Raw genomic sequence first — 21738 nt, forward strand, 5'->3', positions numbered from 1 at the left:
TTAAAGACATTTTAAGGAAAAACCTAAAAAAACATTTTTTTACTATCAATTTAAAGCCAGGTTAAAAATTATCAGTGCCATTCTATTTTTTTCCAGTCTTTTTGTACAAACCATCTTTGATTACTTGTCCAAAATAATTATTCAGCTAAAATTGATGTAATTTATATGCAAGTAATTTTATCTGCAACAATGTCAATTATTTTAAGTATTAAAAAAACATCATTTGTTGATTTTATAATGATTAGTTCACTTAAGTTCACTTAATACCTAAAGTTAGGCTCATATTTTGGCTTAAGTTATTATCCATTAGTTTTTAAAAAAAGACTATTAAGTAAATATATTTTTGACAAGTCTTGATTCTGCATGAAAAAGGCATCTGTATAACATGAGGTAGTATTACCCTTTTATAATTTTCCTCCTACTGGTGCCAGGGATCTCTCTCAACTTTGCCTACAGGAAAATTCATATATGAAAGGGAAAGACCCATCTCACATATACTCATGCATAAACAGTTGTTATACCAACTTCAACATTCATATAAAATATTGAAAAACTGTTGAAAAATCACATCCTGAAGTGTACTAGCTAAAAGAAATATATGCCAGCACTTATCCTTCCTGATGTCTTTGTAATAAATGATACTGTCTAAGAGTGGAGCAGCTTTCTGTAATTATGCTTGAGGTTAGTAGCAGAAAAATAAGTCCTTGATTTCAAAGATGATGTAAATTTTGCTTGAAGAATCCTCTCTAGAAATGTGTGTCTGAATTTGTATCATCCAATCCCCTTCTTGAGTGGGAAATCAAATATAATGCCTATTATTTAAAACTATGCTACCACAATGAGATGAAATAACAAAATATTCAAAGACAACAATCAATATTTAGAAAAACTGTTGTGAAGTTTAAGGATTTAAACATACATATTTTGTACACTCCACATGTATAAATATTAGCTTATACTTACAACATTTTTAAAAATTTTCCACTGCGATTTAGGGTACATTATAATCTAATATTAAAAATTTACATAAAGTTTAGAAATGAATGTTTTCAAGGTTATCAAAATGTGGCCTTATAGAAAAAATAAGCAAAATTTGGATGAAAATAATTTTGTACATAAAACAAAAGATAGCCTTGTGAATTTATAATGATATGCTATGTAGTTCTTCATGCTGATATACAATATATTCCTTGGAAGATTTGAAGCCATCTCCATAGAGGTCATTTTTCTTAAAAATATCTTTTAAAGCAGAATAGTGATATGACTGGTCACATGGTTTATCCTCTTTCTCAAATACCTTTTTCAAGTTGTCATTGATCTCCATTTTAGAAAATTCCTTGTCATTGCCCACATCCATGTGATTAAAGTTTCAGTGTTTCACGGTCCTTTGGTCACAGCATAAAGTTCAGTCTTGAAAATCAATCTTGTATCGGGAGGAATAAAGCCTTGTCCTGACTTATAAGGAAAGAGCTAGATAGTCAATGATGATTTCTGGAAAACTGATTTTCATGTTTCTAATTTGTCCAGCTGTACTCTCCTGGACACAGGAAGAAAACTTCCATAGCCTTCCTTTCCTTAGTCCAATGAAGGAGGTATTATCACTTTTCTTTATTCTCCAAAACACATACCCATCACAGCAATATCTAGGCCTTTGTTTACTTGACCAACACCAGGAACAAACCATTTTGGATGACTTTTAATTTATGTCTGGCTGAAGTAGAATTGGGTGCCCTTTTCCAAGTAGTCATCGTCATGGGCATTGAGAAGACCCCCGTTGCTGCTTTTGGGAGAATAGTTTTCTGGAAGATGGAAACCTTCCATTTTCACTTCATCCTTAACTCTACGTTTTGTCCCTTAAAACATTATGCGCATACAAGATTCTTGCTGGCTAGCTGGAGCCAGAAATGATGGACAGGAGAGCCTACACCCTGGGGTTTCCAGAAGGGCAGGGAGTGGCAGGATGACAATCCTTTGGGGGATTTTTATATTTCCTTTGAGGGGGTGAAAGTATGGGGGTAAGGGGAGGGAGAAGGGAGGTAGAGAAGAAGAGGAAAAAGGAATGGAGAGAAGAGAATGAGAAAGAGAAAAGGGAGAGAGGAAGAGCAAAAAGCAATGAGGAAGAGAAAAGGGAGGGGGAAGAGAGAGGAAGGGGGAGAATGAAGCAGGGGAAGCAGGAGGGGGAGAAGGAGAGAGGATGGGGAGGAAGATGAGGTGGAACAGAAGAAGGGAAAGGGACAGTGCGAATGGCAAAGAGGGATGTGTAGGAGGAAAGGGAAGAGTAGTCCGGGGTGGGAAAAAGGAGAATAGAAAGAGAGGGAAGAGAAGGAAATGGAAGTGGAGGAGAAGAGGGAAGAGAATTGGGACAAGGGAAGGGAGAGGGAGAGGAGGAATACGGAGGAGGGAGAAAGAAGGAGGATGAGGAGAGAAGTCAGTTCGTACTTACAATAGTTTTATGCATTCCTCACACTTCACCAAAAAACCTTCAAGAGAGAAAAGGAAGTCTTACTAACACAACTTTGCAATTTTTGTCCTGAAACTGATGCGGTTTAAGGAATTCAGACTAACCCCGAAGACCAGACTACCACACAGGGTCGTCTTGAATAAATTCATGGACTCAAGCATTTTCTAAGTAAAATTGCCAAAGTTTTGTTATAACTCCAATATGGCACGCAGAGTTCCTAAGAGAACTTGCATTCCTTAGGAAATTTGCAAATTAATAGGAATGATGGTAAAGCTTATATAGGAAAAGTACTACATTATCTGGCAGACGTTAATTGCATGATAACTTACAACCTTGGTCACTGACTTCATTCAGTATTGCAAACTAGGGAAAGGGGTTTCTAATGGGTGTATTTTTGGTCTGTTACCTTCGTAGCAAGATAACTTTGAGAGTTCATATCTGTAACTTGACCTCTAGATTGTATGCAATAACTGTGGGTATCAACACAAGATAATACTGTGGTTACAAGATAATCCTGTTTTTACAAGAGGATCTCTTCAGAGGTCAGCCTGTTCGTGGGTTAAGGAAGGATAGTTTGGTTTACTGGGGCCCACTCATGAGTTATTGCTAGGCATAGTGTCTGGGCTGGGGAGAAAACTGTCAGGGATAGTGTTTTGAAGCTGGGGAGTGATGTGATATTGGAACTGGGGTCCAAGCGCAAGCACCCAAGCACTCAATCAAAACCAGAACCTGAGAGAAGAGAATATTTTTCTATTAAATAAAAACCTAACTAGGATTGAGTTTTGTTTCCTTCCTGTTTCCTTATTCTGGGACCAGTAGGTCAATAAGTTTCTGAAGTGCAGGGCTGATAAAGAGATTGGCTTAATCCTCTGGAAATATTCCTCCAGGACTCTACCCAAATAGAAGAGGTTATTTCTTACTAAAGTGTAAATAGAATCTAATCTAGATGAATTCTAGCCCTAAAGCATTAGGTTTCTGCCATGGTTCAACAGGAGTGGTCTGAGTGGAGATGGATTGCTTTGTCCAGATTGCTGGAGGCAGCTGATCAAGTCAAGTTCTCAGCATGTGTCCAAACCCCCGTTCCTCTATTAATTGCTCACCAATCAGACTTGATTTTTCACCTGTCAGGGGCACCTCCTTCTCCAAAGGCCTTTAAGCATTCACTAATCCACATAGTTTTGCTTTTCCTTATGAAGAGAGACCACTGACCATCAATTTGTTGATTATTTGCTGGCCTCATTAACATATTGCTTACTAATTACCCAGAAATCCTGTTTTGGCATGTTCATTTGTAACAAAACTTTAATTGATAATAAGATCAATTTTAAAAGATGGAATTAATGCAACTAGAAGGCATAATAACATCATCTATGATTACAAAAAAAAACCCACCCATACCTAACCGAAAATGTTTATTCAAATAGAATTATTTTTTTTAATTTTTAATTTTTCATTTTTTAGCTCAGTTTATAATAGGTAAAACAAATCAAACTTTTGATCAGATGATATATCTTTTTAAAGCATTTACAATATGGATAGCAAAAGAATCTTTTTTAAAAAACATTAACCAAATGAGACACAAATAATATTTAAGGTGCTAATTTCACAAGCTCTTGACCTAATTGTCTCCACAGTATTTCTAAGAATTAAAGGACCCTAACTTGTTGTTATCCTATGCCTAATAGCTTAATTTTAGACTTAACCTCGGATGTTCCCCTACCAACAATCTGTAATTGAATAGATCTGGTATTAAGCTTGCAAACCTTTTGGCTATAGGAAATTGCCACCAAGAGTAGGGACATTGCAGGGATACAATATCTCCCCTACTTCATGTCAGTTCCAGGCAAGATTAGATTATCCACTTGCATTCAGTCAGGCTTAAGGTCTACCAGGTGTCAGTGGGGAAATTGAGTCATGAGAATCCTACCTCAGCCCAGGCTGAACAGCCGCTCTCCCACCCTTCCCGTGAGATCACCTTTTGCAATTCATACCAGCATCTCACCAGCTTACTGACATCATGGGTTGGAAGCTCAGATCGCCTTTCTTGCCACCCATATCTGGAGTTAGACTCAGGAGAACAGTCACTTAATAGTCCCATAGCATCTAAAAAATGGCAAGTTCCAATAACCAGGTTTTAAATATGATTATAATTTTCACTTTGGCTAAGGAACATCTTTTGAGGCAAGTCTTAGGGGGCTTACGTGCCTTTCTATACATATTCTAGTTCCTGATTAAATAGCAATCATAATATCAAATGTACCATTAAAACCTTAACTTTTCCATCAATGCCAAATTTTACCAGAGGCTACCTTCCTCTAGGAAATTTAGACTGAAATTCTTTTCCCCAAACTAAAGACGTAATTGATTTATTTTCAGTAATTAATTGAGTCAATTGTTTTGTTACTAGTTGCTTTTGCCTCAGTTTGTAACATGTCCAATTTTTCTCCCCATCACTCCCCTGCCCCCACTTGAATACCTTGCATTCTGATTACTGCTTCTCCCAATGTACCCTCCCTTCTATCACACCTCACCTTTCCCTTATCCCCATCTTCTCTCTTTTCTTGTAGGGCAAGATAAATTTCTATACCCCATTCCCTGTAGTTCTTATTTCTCGATTATATGCAATAAAAATTCTGAGCATTCGTTTCTAAAACTTTGAATTCCAACTTCTTTCCCTCCCACCCTCCCTCCCCAGCCCCACTGAGAAGGCAAGCAATTCAATACACACTGAATATGTGTTCTTTTGCAAAATACTTCCATAAAAATCGAGTTGTGTAGTACTAATTATATTGCCCTCTGTCCTATTCTGCCCCCCCCCCCTTATTTTTCCCCTACAATTGACCTAGTCCCTTCTGGGGAGTGTTTATTTCTAGTGACTCCCTTCTCCCATTTGTCCTCCCTTCTAACAATCCCCTCACCCCACTTGTCACCTCTTGTCCTTCTTTCCCGTGGTATGATATACATTTTCATATCAAATTTAGTGAGCATGTTATTCACTCCTTCAACCACATGTGCAGAGAGTAGTTTTATTTTCCCCCCCGTCTCCCCTTCTCCCTTATCTCCTCCGTTGAATAAGATTTTTCTTATCTCTTTTATGAGTTATAGCCTGCCCCATTCCATTTCTCCCTTCTTCTTCCTGGAATTTTCCTGTTTCACCCCTTAATTTTTTATTTTATTTTATCTTTTTGTGTGGATATCATCTCTTCTGATATAACACACCATGTACTTTCTATCTATCTATGTGTATGTGTGTGTGTGTGAGTGTGTGTGTGTATGTACAATCTCTCCATCTACCCAAATACTGAGAAAAGATTCAAGAGTTAAAAATATTTTCCTTCTATGTAGTAATGCAAACAGTTCACCTTTAGAGAGTCCTTTATGATTTTTCTTTCCTGTTTACCGTTACATGCTTTTTTTGATTCTTGTGTTGGGAAGTCAAATTTTTCTATACAGATCTGGTCTTTTCCTCAACAAGAATGACTGAAAGTTGTATATATCACTGAATGACCATTTTTTTTTCCCCTTGAAGTATTATGCTCAGAATTGCTGGGTAGGTGATTCTTGGTTTCCATCAAAGTTCCTTTGATTTCTGAAATATCTCATTCCAAGCCCTTCGATACCTTAATGTTGAAGCTGCCAGATCCTGTGTTATCTTGATTGTATTTCCACAGTACTCAAATTGTTTCTTTCTAGCTGCTTACAGTATTTATATTACAGTATTGCAGTATTTATATTTATATTTGTTTTACCCTTTGATTCTAGAAGATCAGGGCAGTTTTCCTTGATAATTTCATGGAAGATAATGTCTAGGCTCTTTTTTTGATCATGGCTTCCAAGTAGTCCAATAATTTTTAAATTATTTCTCCTGGATCTATTTTCCAGGTCAGTTGTTTTACCAAAGAGTTGTTGCACATCGTCTTCTATTTTTTCAAATTTTGGGTTTTGTTTACTAACTGCTTGGTTTAACCCAAAGTTATTTGTTTCCCTGAACTCAATTCTCTCTTTCAATGAATTACTTTGTTCAGTGAGCTTTTGAACCTTCTCCTCCATTTGGCTAATTCTGCTTTTTAAAACCTCCTCCTGCTTGTTGGCTTTTTGGACCTCTTTTTCCAATTGAGTTAGCCTCTTTTTAAAGCTGTTATTTTCCTCAGCATTTTTTTGGTTCTCCTTCAGTAAGCTGCTAACTTAAGGTCTTCTATTGCCTGAGTCCAATTTAGGTTTCCCTTTGGAGGCAGGGACCTTGACTTCTTGTGACAGTATGCCTTGTTCTTCCCCATCCGAAAGAATGGGGGGAGACACCTGTTCCCCAAGAAAGTCACCTTCTATGGTCTTCTTTTTTCCCACCTTTTTTTGACATTTTCCCAGCCAGTTATTTCTGAGTTTCCTCTCCACAACCACCTCGCCTCCAGTACCACCAAGTCAGCACTTGGGGTCTGAGATTCAAATGAGCTGCTTCTAAGCATCAGGGGCTTTCGGCGGAGGCAAGGCTGCTATTCAGTGTGAGATGAAGTTCAGCTCCTCAGGTGGGGGCAGGGCCACCACACAGGGTTCAGTTCCCTCAGGGAGTTTACGAGGAAACCTTCAACAATGGATGCAGGCTACTGCCTGCTTTGGAGCCCCGTCTGCTGTTACCTCTATTGCTGCCACCTGAGGATCCCTGAGTTATGGGGATACCCTGCACCCCTCTCGGTCATCCGAAAAGAGCCTCTCCCTGACCTTTGACGCCTGTGAGTTGAGGGATCTGAGCTGCTGCTGAAGATTCTGTCCCTGAAGCCTGCTTGTATCTGCTCCTTTAAGTGCCACGTGACCAAGGCAGGGCTGGGCTCTGCTCCCCGTCCAGAGCTCGACAGACCTTTCCCGTCTGTCTTTCAGGTGTCTCTGGGTTGGAAATCTCCTCCACTCCATTGTTTTGTGGCTTCTGCTGCACTAGAATTTGTTGACAGTTCTTCTTTAAAGGTATTTTATGGGCTGTGGGGTAAGAGCTAAGCGTATGTGCTTCTTTCTACTCCACCATCTTGGCTCCTCCTCCTCAAATAGAATTCTTGAAGCAGAAAGAAGAGCGACTTCACCCTGGCCAGACCAAAAAGATAGTATTCTGTTCAATTCTGGGACCATGTAAAATGTTCCTTTTCAGAAAAGTCACCAATAAGCTGAAGAGTGTCTAGAGTAGAGCAACCAGGATGATAAAGGGTCTGCACTTCATACCATATGTGTGTTCGTCCTTCGTTGCCAAAGAAGACCATAACATCAGAGAAAGAATGACATGACTTGCGTTTGACTTTGTTTTGAGTGAGGGAGGGCTATGCAGGTCACCAGCCTCATTTCTCTTCCAGAGTCATCTAAATCCAGTGACCAGATATTCATCAGGATGACTGGAGATGTCCCAGGATGAGGCAGTTGGGGTGAAGTGACTTGGCCAAAGTCACACAGCTATTGAGTGTCAACTGTCTCAGATGAGATTTGAACTCAATTCCTCCTGACTCTTGCACTGGTGCTCTATCTCCTGTACCACCTAGCTGCCCTCATGCCATATAAGGATTAGCTGAAAGAACTTGAGATCTTTATCGAGGAGAAGGTAAGATTTAGCACAGACATAGTCACCTGTCGAGAAAGGATCAGACTTCCTTTGCTTGGACATAATGGACAGACCTAGTAGAAATGGGTTTAAATTGACTAAGAAAAAAACTTTCTAACAATTAGAGCTACCTCAAAGTGGAATGGATTTCCTTGGGAGGTTGTGATGAGGCTACAAACCATGCCTGAAGGATTGAAAATAATATTAAGGGTTGCTTTTGCAATGCTTTGTGAAGTCACTTATATATTCTGTAACCTGAAGGTGCCCTAAACTCCTTTCCTCTTTATCTTGAACCTGGACCAAAAGATTTGCTTTTGTCTCCCTTATCCTGTGTTCCTTGTGTCCTTTGATTTTTAAACTGTATCCTCCTGTCCTATCCTTGTATCCTTAAATCATAAAGAATTTCTTTTGTCTCCCTCATGCTATGTCCTTCCGTCCTATCTTTAATCCTTAACCTCCATAAAACCTCTAAAATGCCATCATCATGCTGAGCATAACTCCCTCAAATATCGAAGTCTCGCTTAGCTTTTTTTGGTAAGGAAGCCCGTGATGCTTTTTCACATAAAATAAAAAGCTCTGCTTGACTAAAAGTAAAGGTCTAAATGAATTCTTTCAACCTTGAACCAGTTCTTCCAATTCTAAACCTCATCACTTGGAGTTAAATAAGTTAGTGAGGTTTCCCTCACTTCAGATATTTAAGCTGAAGATTGTTTGAGCACCCCAAATAGGGCCCAAACCCAGGTTAAGTAAGAAGAAGCAGCACCCTGGTTCTCATAACAGACATGGCTTGTGTGCTCTCTAAGTGAACTCGAAGCTCTCCTTCTGAATTTAACTGACTGGAAACGTTCTTCTGACAAGGACCTGGTGTCAGCGGACATTTCCCTTGTCTTACTATTTTATGACATATGTTCAGACTTTCTCTTGAATAATGGAACTCCTCTTTCCTTATTGTTTATGAGCACTATATGACACTTACGTTTTGACACCTTTGTTTATGGTAGGAGAAACCCAGACTTCCTGGGCATCCTCTTGGAACTATAATTTCACTTGACACTATGGCACCTCACTTATTGCTTTATGGACCCCATCATATTATTGCATTCCCATTTTATGTCATTTCCATGTTTATGGTTGACACATACGGAGATTATAAATTTGGTGGACACAGTCATCCTGAGCTCAGAAGGGGAAGGGGGCCTGCTTTGAGGGTTTAAAAGTACCCTTCCCTTACAACAGAGTGGTAAACAGAAATGTTAGAGCATAGCTAAGAAATGGTCAACCAGCCTGACACTGTCCATGCAGCTTTCTCCATGGGGCAACTTACAAAACCCGCATTTTTGTTGTTTATGGAATAAAACGTTTCTATACAGATAAAGCTTTCAGGACTATGAAGCTGTTTTCAAAAGGTATCAAATTGCTTAATGTCTTCACCCCAAAGTTTACTGGATGCCTATTAAATCCTCAAAAGGAGAGACCACATTTCAATTAGATTCACATGTACACGTCTACGTTATTTTGTGCCTACTGATGCCTTAATGACCTACTTAAAGAAAAAAGCAGCTACTTTCTTCAAATTAAACAAACAACTGAACTAAAAAGCAAAATCCTGGATGTGCTAAAAGAATTTCCCAAACCTACTTCCTAGGTAGAGTTATGACAATGTTGTTTGTGTTCTGCATGACTTAATTGTGACTAGAACAATGATCTGGTAAAAGAAAGAGAGCACACATTAATAAAACAGTATGCTTCAAATGTCCCTGGTTTGAATTCACAGTGAATCTGACTCTCCTAGGTAGGATTCTCTATCCTAAAGAGAATAAACAGCACATATACAGTCTAATTCCATTTTTGCAACCAAACCTCTGATCAGGCTGACAAAGCAATTTTTTTTTCTTTCTGCTTTTTTATTTAAGCTTCTCTACGTTTTTCCTTCCCTAATTCATTCACTGAATCATTTACTTATTCATTCATTCATTTATTTGCTTATTTATTTATAGTTTCCAACATTCACTTTTGTAAGAGTTTGAATTTTAAATTTTCCCCTTTCAATCCATGCCCCTTTCCAAAATGTCATGCAATATATGTTTCTTCATATGAAACATAATTCTAAGTTAGTCATGTCGTGAAAGAAGAATCAGAATAGAAAGGGAAAACCAAGAGAAAGAAAAAAGAGAGAAAACTCTATGCTGCAATCTGCATTCAGATTCCATAGTTCTTTCTCTGGATGTGGATCGTATTTTCCATCATGAGTCTTTTGAAATTGTCTTAGATCACTGTATTACTGAGAAGAGCTAAGTCTATGAAACTCAGTTACTCCACGATGTTCCTGTTACCATGTACAATGTTCTGGTTCTGTTCATTTCACTCAGCATCAACTCATGAATCACCTCATTCTAGGTTTTCCTCAAATCTGCCTGTTCATTCTTTCTTTTAGCACAATAATATTCCATTACATTCATATACCACAACTTGTTCAGCCATTCCCCAACTGAGGGCATTCCCTCAATTTCCAATTCTTGGTCACCACAAAGAGAGCTGCTATGAATATTTTTGTACATGTGGGCCCTTTTTCCTTTCTCATGCTCTCTTTGGGATAACTCGTAGTGATATTGCTGGATCAAAGTTTCTTTTCTTTGATAGCCCTTTGGCATAGTTCCAAATTGCTGTCCAGAATGGTTGGATCAGTTCGCAACTTCATCAGTAATGTATTAGTGTCAAAATTTTCCCATATCTTCTCCAGTACATATCATTTTCCTGTGTTGTCATATTAACCAATCTGATAGGTATGATGTGGTACCTCAGAATTGCTTTAATTAACATTTCCCTAATCAATATTTATTTAGAGCATTTTTATAGGACTACAGATAGCTTTAATTTCTTCATCCGAAAACTGCCTGTTCATGTTCTTTGATCATTTCTAAATTGGGGAATGACTTGTATTCTTAATTTTCACTCAGTTCTCCCAGCGACTTCTACCTATGATCCTCAGGCAATTCTAACTGGGCAAGTCTAAAGACGAACACATAGTACACTGGCACTGTTGTAATGACTGTTACCACTAGTCCAGCTGAAGGACCGCCTTTGCTCTAATGCTATGCACACAAAGGAAGTAGCTGGCATCACAATTTACAATCTTCAACAAAAGAGTGGGGAAAGTGGGCTCTTCTTGGATACTAGGAAAACCATGCTTTGCCATAACAAAATAATTTTAAAACATCAAATCCCCATTAAATCAAAATAAGAGATTAACTAAACTGAGAAGGAAAACAAACTTTATTACTAAACAAACCTATGAGCTCATTGTGTTTTGTTTGGGGGAGACAGGAAGGGAATAAACCATTTGCTACTATGATTGAAAAGAAAAACAGATTGCCAATGTCAAAAATTCAAAAGAATTTTTTAAAATAAAGCAATAAAAGAAATTATTATAAAACCATTTCACTCAATCATCTGCCAATAAAATTCATATTGAAATGAAGTGGATGAATATTTATAACGATAAAAAGGCTCAGACAAATGTAACAAGTAAACGAGTGTTTAAAGTATGCATTTTTAGAAAAATAAATTAAACAAGACATACACAAAGCAGCCTGACGGATCAGATGGATTTAAAAGAAATTCCCATCAAACATTTAAAGAACAATTACTTTCAATATTGTGTAGACTGTAAAGAAAATCAGGAAAACAAGGCGTCTTACAACATTCCTTCTAAGATGGAGTATGGTTTTCCTGTCTTAACAAGCGAGAGTAAGAAAAAAAAAGGAAAATTATACCAGAAGAATATATGATGTGAAATTTTTCAATGAAATGTGACAACAGCAACATCTCACAATTCTTATGAGGACTACAGGGCTGGCTCAGGATTATATATATAAGTGATGAGAACAACAACAAATCATATGACTATATCAAGATACTGAGAAAAATGTTTTCATGAGATACTTCACTCATCCCTGTCAAAAACACAAGAAACATAGGAATAATTAGCATCTATGTAAAAGCAAGAACTAGCTTTCCATGTACTGGGAATAAACTAGAGTCCCTTCCTGTAAGATCAAGAGTAAAATAAGGAGGTTCACTATTTAGTAAAACGCGAGAAGTGCTAGAGCTTCAGCAATAAGACAGTGAAATCCAAGAGAGAGAATAAGCACAATCAAAAAAAACCCCCACAATTACTGCTTTTTCTATACCAATTGACGGTTTACTTAAAGAACAGTAGGGAATCAAGTAAGAAATTAATTGAGACTTCAGCAAAATTACAGAATATAAAATAAATCCACATAAACCATTAGCACGACTATATATTACCGGTAAAGCCTATCAGGAAGAAATAGACAAAGAAATTCCACTTAAATTGATGCCAAATGTATGAAATACTGAGAAAAAATTATTTTATTACATTAATACCCACTTTTATATATGGAACCCAAAGATCCTCTTTTTGCTTGCTCATTCAAAGCCCAGTTTCTCAAGGGCATTTCTGACCTTGCCTGCAAATTCACCCCTCCCAGACCACCTTTCTAGGTTGAATTCTTACTGAAACCTATCCGTACTCAAATTCCAGTAGGACCGGGTAGAGAACAGATTCTTTTGTATAGACTTCTGTTGGAGGATGATTTACGAGTGCCCACGTAATCAAAATCACATTGCCCAGCCACTCATTTCTCATTACTGAATTCATTCTCTCATTAACTGTTAACCACTCAGAGTTGGTTTTCACCCTCAGGGACACCCCGTTTTCCAAAGATATTTACAGCATCCAGGGACTTCCATTCTGCGTCTTTGGTTAGGAGAAAAACTATTGACCTCACTTTATTGATTATTTACTAGTATAATTAATCAACACATTATTAATTACCCAGAAACTGTCTCTCACACTTTTGATTTGTAATTCTTTCTCTTTACTTGCCCTCAGGCTTTTTCTTATATTTTACCCAAGTTCTGCCTAATATTTTTGGATGAGGAATAGGGAGTACGTTCATTTTATTCACAATCTCCACTAAATAGTTTTATTTTTAATTATTTTTAAAATACTATCAAAGATAATTTTCACTGATTGGACACAAAGATAACACATACTCGAGACTCACCCACTGTATAAACAACTTCAACATCACTCAACTGAGAGTGTGTAATGCTGTTCTTTGACCTCTCATTTCCCCAAGTAGAAAACCTCCATAGAGGGGAACAAATAACATTTTCTGTGTCTTACCTCATTAATTCATTCCAAATATGAGCACCTACAATATCCTAAATAATTAAGAGAGTACAAAAAAGCACCTCACTAGGTGTAATTGGAGAGAAGACATGAATTAGATAAGTAACAGGAGAAGACAATATGTCAAAATGAATGGTACAGCAAATTATTACAAAAATAGTTATGTGGTCAAGATTAATGTGGACTGTATTATGGGAATTATCACTCATTTCTTGCCCCCTATCGATGAGGGTGCCCCATGGTACTGTACGTAGACTTCTACTTTCTGTGATCTTAGCCCCTAGGGGTTCAAAGTATCATCTTTATACAGATGATTCATGAATAGATGCATATGCTTACCTGCTCTTTCTCAGGAATTTCAGTCCCATATCCCTAACGGACTTCCTGGACATTGTAGGTAACTCAAGCGCAAAACAACCAAAACACATCTCATTTTTTTCCACTTCAACCTACCTTTTCTCCAAACTTCCCTGTTTCTGTTGATGGTGTCATCAAACTTCCTGTCAGCCAAGCTTGAAAACTAGGGATCAATGACCCTCTCTGCCACTCCTTAAATCTCTAATCCACTTCTCAGTCTTATCAGTGTTATCTCAACATCTTTCCTATCCATATTCTTTTTCCCCCTTGCATGGTCCCATCCACTTTTTAATCTATATTACCTAGTTGCATGGACAGTTGCATAGCCCAATCAAACTCTTCCCTATTTTCCTTGGCTCTTTCCCCCACCCGAAATCCACTGCCACAGCTTCCAAAATAATCTTCCCAAATCCCAAGTCTAATCATGCTCATCTCTGCTCAAAATTCTCCAGTGGTTTTCCATTGTCTGAACGATAAAACACCAGCTCAAGTTTGCTTTTAAAATCCTTCAGTTTGGCTCTGGCCTAACTCTCCAGATTTAAGTCATGCATATTTATATACCAGACTAAGTGGCCTACTCTCTACGTTATCTGAACTTAATGTTCTATCTCTCGCCTGCATGCCTATGAGCAAGCTACTTTTTAAAACATTTTAGAATGCTGAGCTTCCTTCCATACTCATCTAATGGGCCACTTCCTTTATGATCCCTTTCCTGATTTCCCTTACTGTTATCATTCATTCTCATTCCCCCTCCTTCCCTCCCTCCTTCCTCAAATCACCTTGCATTTATTTCTGTTTACATGCTGTAGACGTCACTGGGATTTAAGTTCTTTGAAGGCAAGGCATTCTTTTATATTGTCTTTATAACTACTCAGCACTGAGCTGTTAAAACTAATGATCCGAAATAGAATATAATCTTGAGGCACAAATTTTCTGAGTGAAAATTATTTAAAATCAAGGCTACCGAGTTACCATTAAATCAGGTCAAGTAATTAGTGTCGACCTGAAAGTTTGGTTAAAGAAGGCAAACAGGCTAAATGTATATTGTTTTTTCCCTTAAAGCCAGTGGTCACATGATCATGTAGCCAGAAAACCTTCTCATTGACTGTTACAGGAATGACCAGGATTAAATCTGTTTTAGGACAATCCATGGGTGTCTGTGTCCCTCAGATTTATGGTCTACATATGTGTTTACTATTACCATGCCATAATAGAGTATATGACCACACAATATGAAGATATGGGAAAAGTCCCATTATTTAGGATAGGGTCTTGTTTAAAGGGTCTCATCAAGTAGGCTGTCAGCCCCATCTGTACTTGTTGACATAAGAAGAGGGATTCTCTGATTTTCCTTCAGAGAACAAAGAGACTGTTAATTCCAGACTCTCCTTCTGATTGATTGATTCAAGCTCTGGCCCTTATTAAAGTCGAAAAAAATATTGAATATTATCATTTCCTCCTTTTTGTCCAAGGCAATCTGAAGGCTGTGCCTGTATTCCAACAAAGGTATGGGAAAAACTTTAAAAAACCAGTCCTTGCTATGCAAAGGGTCAGATAAAGAGGGAGTTGTTCTTCCTACAGGTATGGTCCGGATTCTTGGGAAATCTATCTATGTCTGATGTCTTCTTGAAGCCCTTTCCGAATTGGAGTGCAAGTTCCAATCAGGAGAGAGTCAATTCATATGCAGATGGATTCAGGAGTCAATACAGAAAAACCTGATAGGGACTCTCACAAAACATATGATTTAATCATTGAGAGGAAACAGTACAATATAGTTAATATGGCTGAAGCACATAGAAAAAAATCACTTTCTCAACAATGCAGGGATAGGTTCAAGCAATGCAATAAAGTTTTTCTCACAATTCACGAAATTACATTTTTACATTTTCAGGCATAGGTTAAAACTTACATGGCTCATAATAGACTGGTTTTGAGAAGAAAGATTTATATGTCACCAAGACAAAGTAGAAAACTTAGACACGAATCAAACAAATCAATGTTAATTAATCAAATATCAGTGATAAATAATATTGCATCCTGATATCAAACGAATCCATTCCTAATGTTCATTTAAACATCACTTTTATGAATCCCAGTTGTGTCATGGCATCTCATGACTAGATATCCTCTCTTTGACAAAGATTTTATTCTTGGGATGGTTCCAAAAGGGAGTTCTGCTTCTCTGCTTCAGATCTACAAGTTTCCTTATAATTCTGACAATATCAATTAGTACAAACACTTAAAATTTTATTCTCCATTTTTTTTTGAAAATATCATACTATACTAGGTTATACTATTTGCTGTTTCTGTCTTTACCTAAATCCTATACCTGGTATAAGAGTCTTTTAAAATGTGAGATTTCAACCATATTAGTTCATTTGCCTTCAAAATTATTGAACAGTTACTTTAACAAAGAAAAAATAATTTCACTTACTTTTACCACTATCTTATACAATTTTTGTGCAAAAAAATCCAAATTTGAGGTCTTATTACCGGAACATGAAAAGTTTTTAGAAGCCAATCATATACATCTATATACAATTCTTAGAGGAATCAGTCTGATCCTGAATCTTTTCCTCAAAATTTGCTATCTTATTTAATTAGACGTCTGTCACCTTACATGTTTGTCTATTTACTATGTGTTAATCATTTTCTCCTTAGGAGGATGTTACCTCTTTATCATATTATACTTATGTATTTATGTGGCCATGCTTGACTATAAGTTAAAATAGTAAGCTATTCATCCCTGAATCCCATTATGATAACTCAGAGATGTTACAATATCCATATTTTGTGTAATAGATTGATACTTGTGCTTACAAAACTTCTTGTTTGTAGACATTTTCTTTAAAAAGAAAAGTGGAACAATATCACATAACTGAACAGAAGGAAGGGACTTCCTTAGCTCTGTTTGTGTCCTGGAATGAGTCATTATCTGATAGTCCATTGTGGTTACTAGGTGGTGGAAAGAAGACTTAGGAATATTCAAATTGGGGATTTCATTTTACAGAAAGGAAATAGCACATTTAGGAAAGAGAGTTAGAAAGATTCTACTCAGGTTGTGTCTTCTCAGCCTGTGGCACCTGACAATTGGCTTCATGATAACAGGAAACTATTCCTGTAATCAGAGCTTCAAACAATAGTTCATTGCAGTCCCAGTCAATAAACATTGACGTCAGATCTAACTTTCCATTGAAATCCAGTTTGGCTAGACCAGAACAGCAAGAAAAAGCCTTTAAGTTTTGTTTCTTTGTTTCCCTAGCTGCAGCCTTTAGAAGTCTCTAGTTGCCTGCATTTTAGTTCTTACAAGATGACAGACTCATTCGCAGAACACATGATACAGACAGAGACATACACTGACAGACAAATTGACATTTAACGACAGGACAAATACACACAGAGCTCACAACAACAGAGAGAGGGGGAATCAGAAGCTTGTGAAAAATCTCCATCATGAATTGACTATTATTATTCCAAGGAAAGGGGCTTGCAAGGATTGAAGACCTGACAGAATAAGGATGGATCCTGCACCCTTTGCTCGGAGCACCCTTATGGTCGTTGGAAGGGTGAGGAGCCTTGTTGCACCCAAAGTTTCTGACTTTCTTAAAGGGACAGGCCCCATAGGAATAGGTTCAGGCCTCTTGTTTGTAGGTGAATTTTAACCGTACTCCTCAAGACCAGACCCTTAAGGTACAGAGGGAAGGTAGCAGTATGAGGAAGCAACTGAGACAGAACAAAGTTATCCTCCTCAAGGCTAGAGCAGGTAAGGGAAAGTGGGGAGGGAGGATATAAAGTCTAAGTGCAGTCATCCTCCTCAGATCAAGGTCTTTAAGGGAAGGTAGAGGAAGGGAGGAGGTGAGGAATAAGGCAGAGAGTGTGAAAGGAAAGGATAGGCTGGGGCTCTTGGGGTAGAGGGAGCTAGCCAGCACTTGACTGATGCTGAAGCAGCTTTGGGAGCCTTAAGGGAAGAGACTGCTGCCTTTTGTTCTTCCTCAACTATGTCAGCAAACCCAACATGAAAACATTCCCACTGCTGGCTAGATGTTCTCTTGGCCTTTGAATTAATTTGGTTTAAGACAAAGTTATGTTGACCAGTCCAAAAGAGCCTTATCTTACCCAACAAAATTTAAGCCCATCTTTAGTTAATTGCCACTAATACTAGCAATACTTGTACTAATTTTCCTAAGATTGACTGTCAAAGAGACCTAAATAATGGAAAGTGATTTAAGGTGAATTTAAAGCTAGCATAAAGAGAATTTTCGGACTTCAAACAAACTAGTTCGAGTCCTCTGCAAGCTGGAAGGACTTTCTCGACCCCATCAAGGTTTAAGACTTCAGAAAAAAATGAATCCTGAGGTGCTTAAATCTTTTCGTTTTGTGAAGTGAAGAGCTCTTCCGTCCTAGTCCATTAGTTCCAATCCGAGTCACAGCACCGTATCTGTCGACCTGAAAGTTTGGTTAAAAATGGCAAGCAGGCTAAATATATATTGTTTATTCCCTTAAAGCTAGCACTTTCATGATCATGGAGCCAGAAAAACTTCTGAATGTCTGCTGCAGGAACGACCAGACTTAAATCTGTTGAAGGACAATTTAAGAGTGTGTGTTTCCCTCAGCTTGATGGTCTCCATATGTGTTTATACCACGAGCAAGGAATTTCTTAATTGGATAGGTTGTAAATACGGTAAGGTAACAGAGTTGACAAAGTATCTATTGAATTTACAAACCAGGATATCTGTATATTCTTTACCATTAATGTGACATAACAGTATATTTCCACAAAATATGAAGATATGGAAAAAGTTCCATTATTGAGCATAGTGTCTCGGGTTAAGGGTCTCATCAAATATGTTAAGTCAGTCGCATCTGGCCTTGTTGATATAAGAAGAAGGATTCTCTGAGTTTCCTTCAGAGAACAAAGACATTAGGTCCAGGGTCTTCTTCTTATTGATTTATTCAAGCTCTGGCTCTTGTTAATATCCAAAAATGATTTTAATATTATTACCAGTGACTAAGGAGAGATTTTAAAAGATTATTTTTTATAACAGAGAAGAAGAACTAAAAAAAAATAAACAAACCAGGAAAGCTTTTCGAACACAATTCAACTGGATAAAACAGGTAATCTGACCAGTTTGCTTTTCTCAGGATTTCTAAATCCAAATTTTCAAAGTGAGATTAAGCCAGAAGTCCTTGCTCTACAGGCCATGCCTTTTTATAATCAAAAAGCTCACCTGGAAATAGAAGTGTGTGGTCTGTAGTTAGCATTCACACACCACCCACCTCTACCCCTATCCCCTGCTCCATCTTCCAGTTACCAATCTTAGAAGATTCCGTTACTCAAATTAGACTTAACTTCTAGCTAAAGAAAAGAAAAAAAACCTTATCCGTTAATATGGGAAAGAGGAACTTAATCTTGTTTTTGTATTTTTATTATTATTTTGACTTCTTTTCAGTGTTCTACAATCATTTCCATAAATCTTAGACTTTTTCCTCTCCCTCTCCCTCTTTCCCCCATCTCCCCATTCCTTCGCTGAGACGGCATACAATTTTATGTAGGTTCTGCACATACTTTCCTATTAAATACATTTTCACCTTAGTCATGTTGCACAGAAGAATTAAAATGAAAAGGAGAAATCATAAAACAAAACATAATACAAAAGCAAATGATCTGATCCATTCTGCAATCGAATTCCATAGTTCTTTTTCTTGATGTGGAAAGCATTTTGTCTTAAGAGACCATTCGGAATTTTTAAGTCCTTGCATTGCAAAGAAGTACTAAGTCTACAAGAAAAATTCCTCGTTCACTGTGGTTGTGGCTGTGTATAAAGTTCTCCTGGTTCTGCTCCTTTAACTCAACATCAATTCATATAATGCTTTCCAGGCCTCTATGAATTATTCTTGTTCATCGTTTCTTATAACACAATAGTATTCCATTACATTCATATATCATAATTTATTCAGCCAGTGTGGCAGAAACTAGGCATAGACCAAAGCCTGACACCATAAACAAGAATAAAGAGGAAATTCATCTTTAGTCAATCCCCCCTTCTCCAGCTGCCAGAAAGGAAAACTTAGTCTTTCAAAATCTTATACCTCTATGATTGCTTTATTTCTACAAAGGAGTGAATTCTAAGCGATAGGGGGCAGCTGATCAAAAGGCATGAAGGCAGCCGGTGTGATGTTTAGAGGAAGTAGAAATAGGACAGTTTGGCTAGAAATAGGTTGCATAGAGGGGAGAAGTGTGCAAAAATCTGAAAAAGAAAGCAGAAACAAGAGTTTCCTCTGTAGGTATATGTCAAACTCAGGTATGAGAAAACTAGATGATGACAAATGTTGGAGGGAAAATATGCAAACACATATTGCTGGGTGGGGTTGTGGCTTGCTCCAGTTACTTGGGAAAGGAATTTAGAACCAAGCCCCCAAAGTCACTCAGCTCTGAATACCCCAAAATCTATGTTTTATCCCTAGGCCTACACGCCTAAAGATGTCAAAAAAAATGGAGAAAAGTACGCAGCTTGTGGCAAGGAAGCAGAAACTAATAGGGTGCTGACTAATCTGGAAATGGCTGAACAAATTATGACATTTGTAAGAAATGAAAGGGGAGGCTTTGAGAAACTGGTGGATTTGTATGAAGTGATGCAGAGTGGAGTGATAAATAGGAGAATCATTTACACAATGACATCATTGTAAGAAAACAAACAAACAAAAAAAACAACTTTGAAGGGAAACTTTTATCCCGCATTAGGCAATGCCCACAATTCCAGAGAAGGCACGATGATGTAGGCTACCCATCCTCTGGACCGAGATGCTGAATAAGACATACATTTTTGGATGTGGACAATGCAAGTTGTTTCAGTTGACAAGGAATTTTTTTCTCGGTTTCTTTCTTTCTTTATCGGGGAATGGGGAGAGGTAAGAGAGAAAAAGTTTTTGAAATGAATAATAAAACTCCAAGTCCCACAAAACACTGAGGGGGTAGGGCTGTGGGCGCAATGCCGCTACCAACACTCCCCGAACGCAGCCCGAACCAGATTAAAACATGTATAACTGCGAGATGTTTAACAAAATGAATAAAAATACAGTAAAGCATAGAGGATGTCAACGTGTGGTGCTCTAAGTCAATAAGAATCCCACGCGGACAGAGGCCTCGGCTTCTGTTTCATGCCACTGAGGCCACCCTCAACCAGAGGATGTCCAGGGGAGGATCCTTCTCGACCGTGCCCTGAGCCCAGTGAGAAGCACAAAGTAGACCCTTCATAAATCCGGGAGAAGATGACAAAAGTGGCAGTGCAGGGGGAGCTGCTGGATATCGCCCTTCCCCCCTTCCTTTCCCTCCCTCCCCCCACCCCACCTAGGCCCTCGCTCCCCCTCTCCCTCCCCCCGCCGTGACTTTGTCCCCTCACCATGACAGGGGTGGAATTGAGGTGCTGGACAGCGACGGAGCTACAGAGACCTCCAAACACACGGCCCACGTCTTGACACTCTCAGCGTTGCTTGTCCGCTCCCAGCCTAGGAGGTCCTGTCGCCCCGCGCGCATGGTGCTGCCTCCCCTATAGCTTCAGGAGGGCCTCGAGACCGCGGGAGCCCAGAAGACTGGAGAGGGTGCTGAGCCTGCAGGGTACTAGAGTGCCTTCTGAAAGAGCTGCCTCCCAGCCCCGCCCCTGGCCTCGTCCCGAAATTTGGCTCCGCCCTGGACTTGGCCGCTCCCGGGACTCGACCACCCCTGGCCTCTCCCCCAACCCTGCTGGGTTCCTTCACTTGAAACTCTCCAGACAGCATGATGTGACTCCAGTGATGCATAGTAAAGGAAAGCATACTCTACTACAATAGTCACTGTGATTCCCCAGGTATACTGGGGATTCTGCCAGTGTCTCATTTTCTTTGCCCCTGGTGTGTTTGATCTTTCCCGAATTATCTAAGGCCAATGAAAATCCCGGGGCAGACGTGTCTAGAATTTGACGTTTGAAAGATCCTGAAATCCAAGGTTCACACTTCATGGAAGCAGGGTAAATTTCTGTTCTACAGAGATCCACACACCGACAAGAGTGTTGGACTAGTCAAGCTGTTGTGTTAGGAGCCTGCTATTCTGATGGTGTAAAACTGGGGTTAAATGGAAAGTGCCTAATCAGC

At 38.5% G+C, this 21738-nt stretch overlaps 1 pseudogene; it reads right to left on the reverse strand.

Annotated features, from left to right (window-relative positions):
• Positions 1–1141: 1141 nt before the first annotated feature.
• On the reverse strand, positions 1142–21145 carry LOC140515830 (peptidyl-prolyl cis-trans isomerase FKBP7-like; annotated as a pseudogene).
• Positions 21146–21738: the final 593 nt, after the last annotated feature.

The sequence above is a fragment of the Notamacropus eugenii genome, chromosome X (assembly GCF_028372415.1).
Source record: "Notamacropus eugenii isolate mMacEug1 chromosome X, mMacEug1.pri_v2, whole genome shotgun sequence".
Lineage (NCBI taxonomy): Eukaryota > Metazoa > Chordata > Mammalia > Diprotodontia > Macropodidae > Notamacropus > Notamacropus eugenii.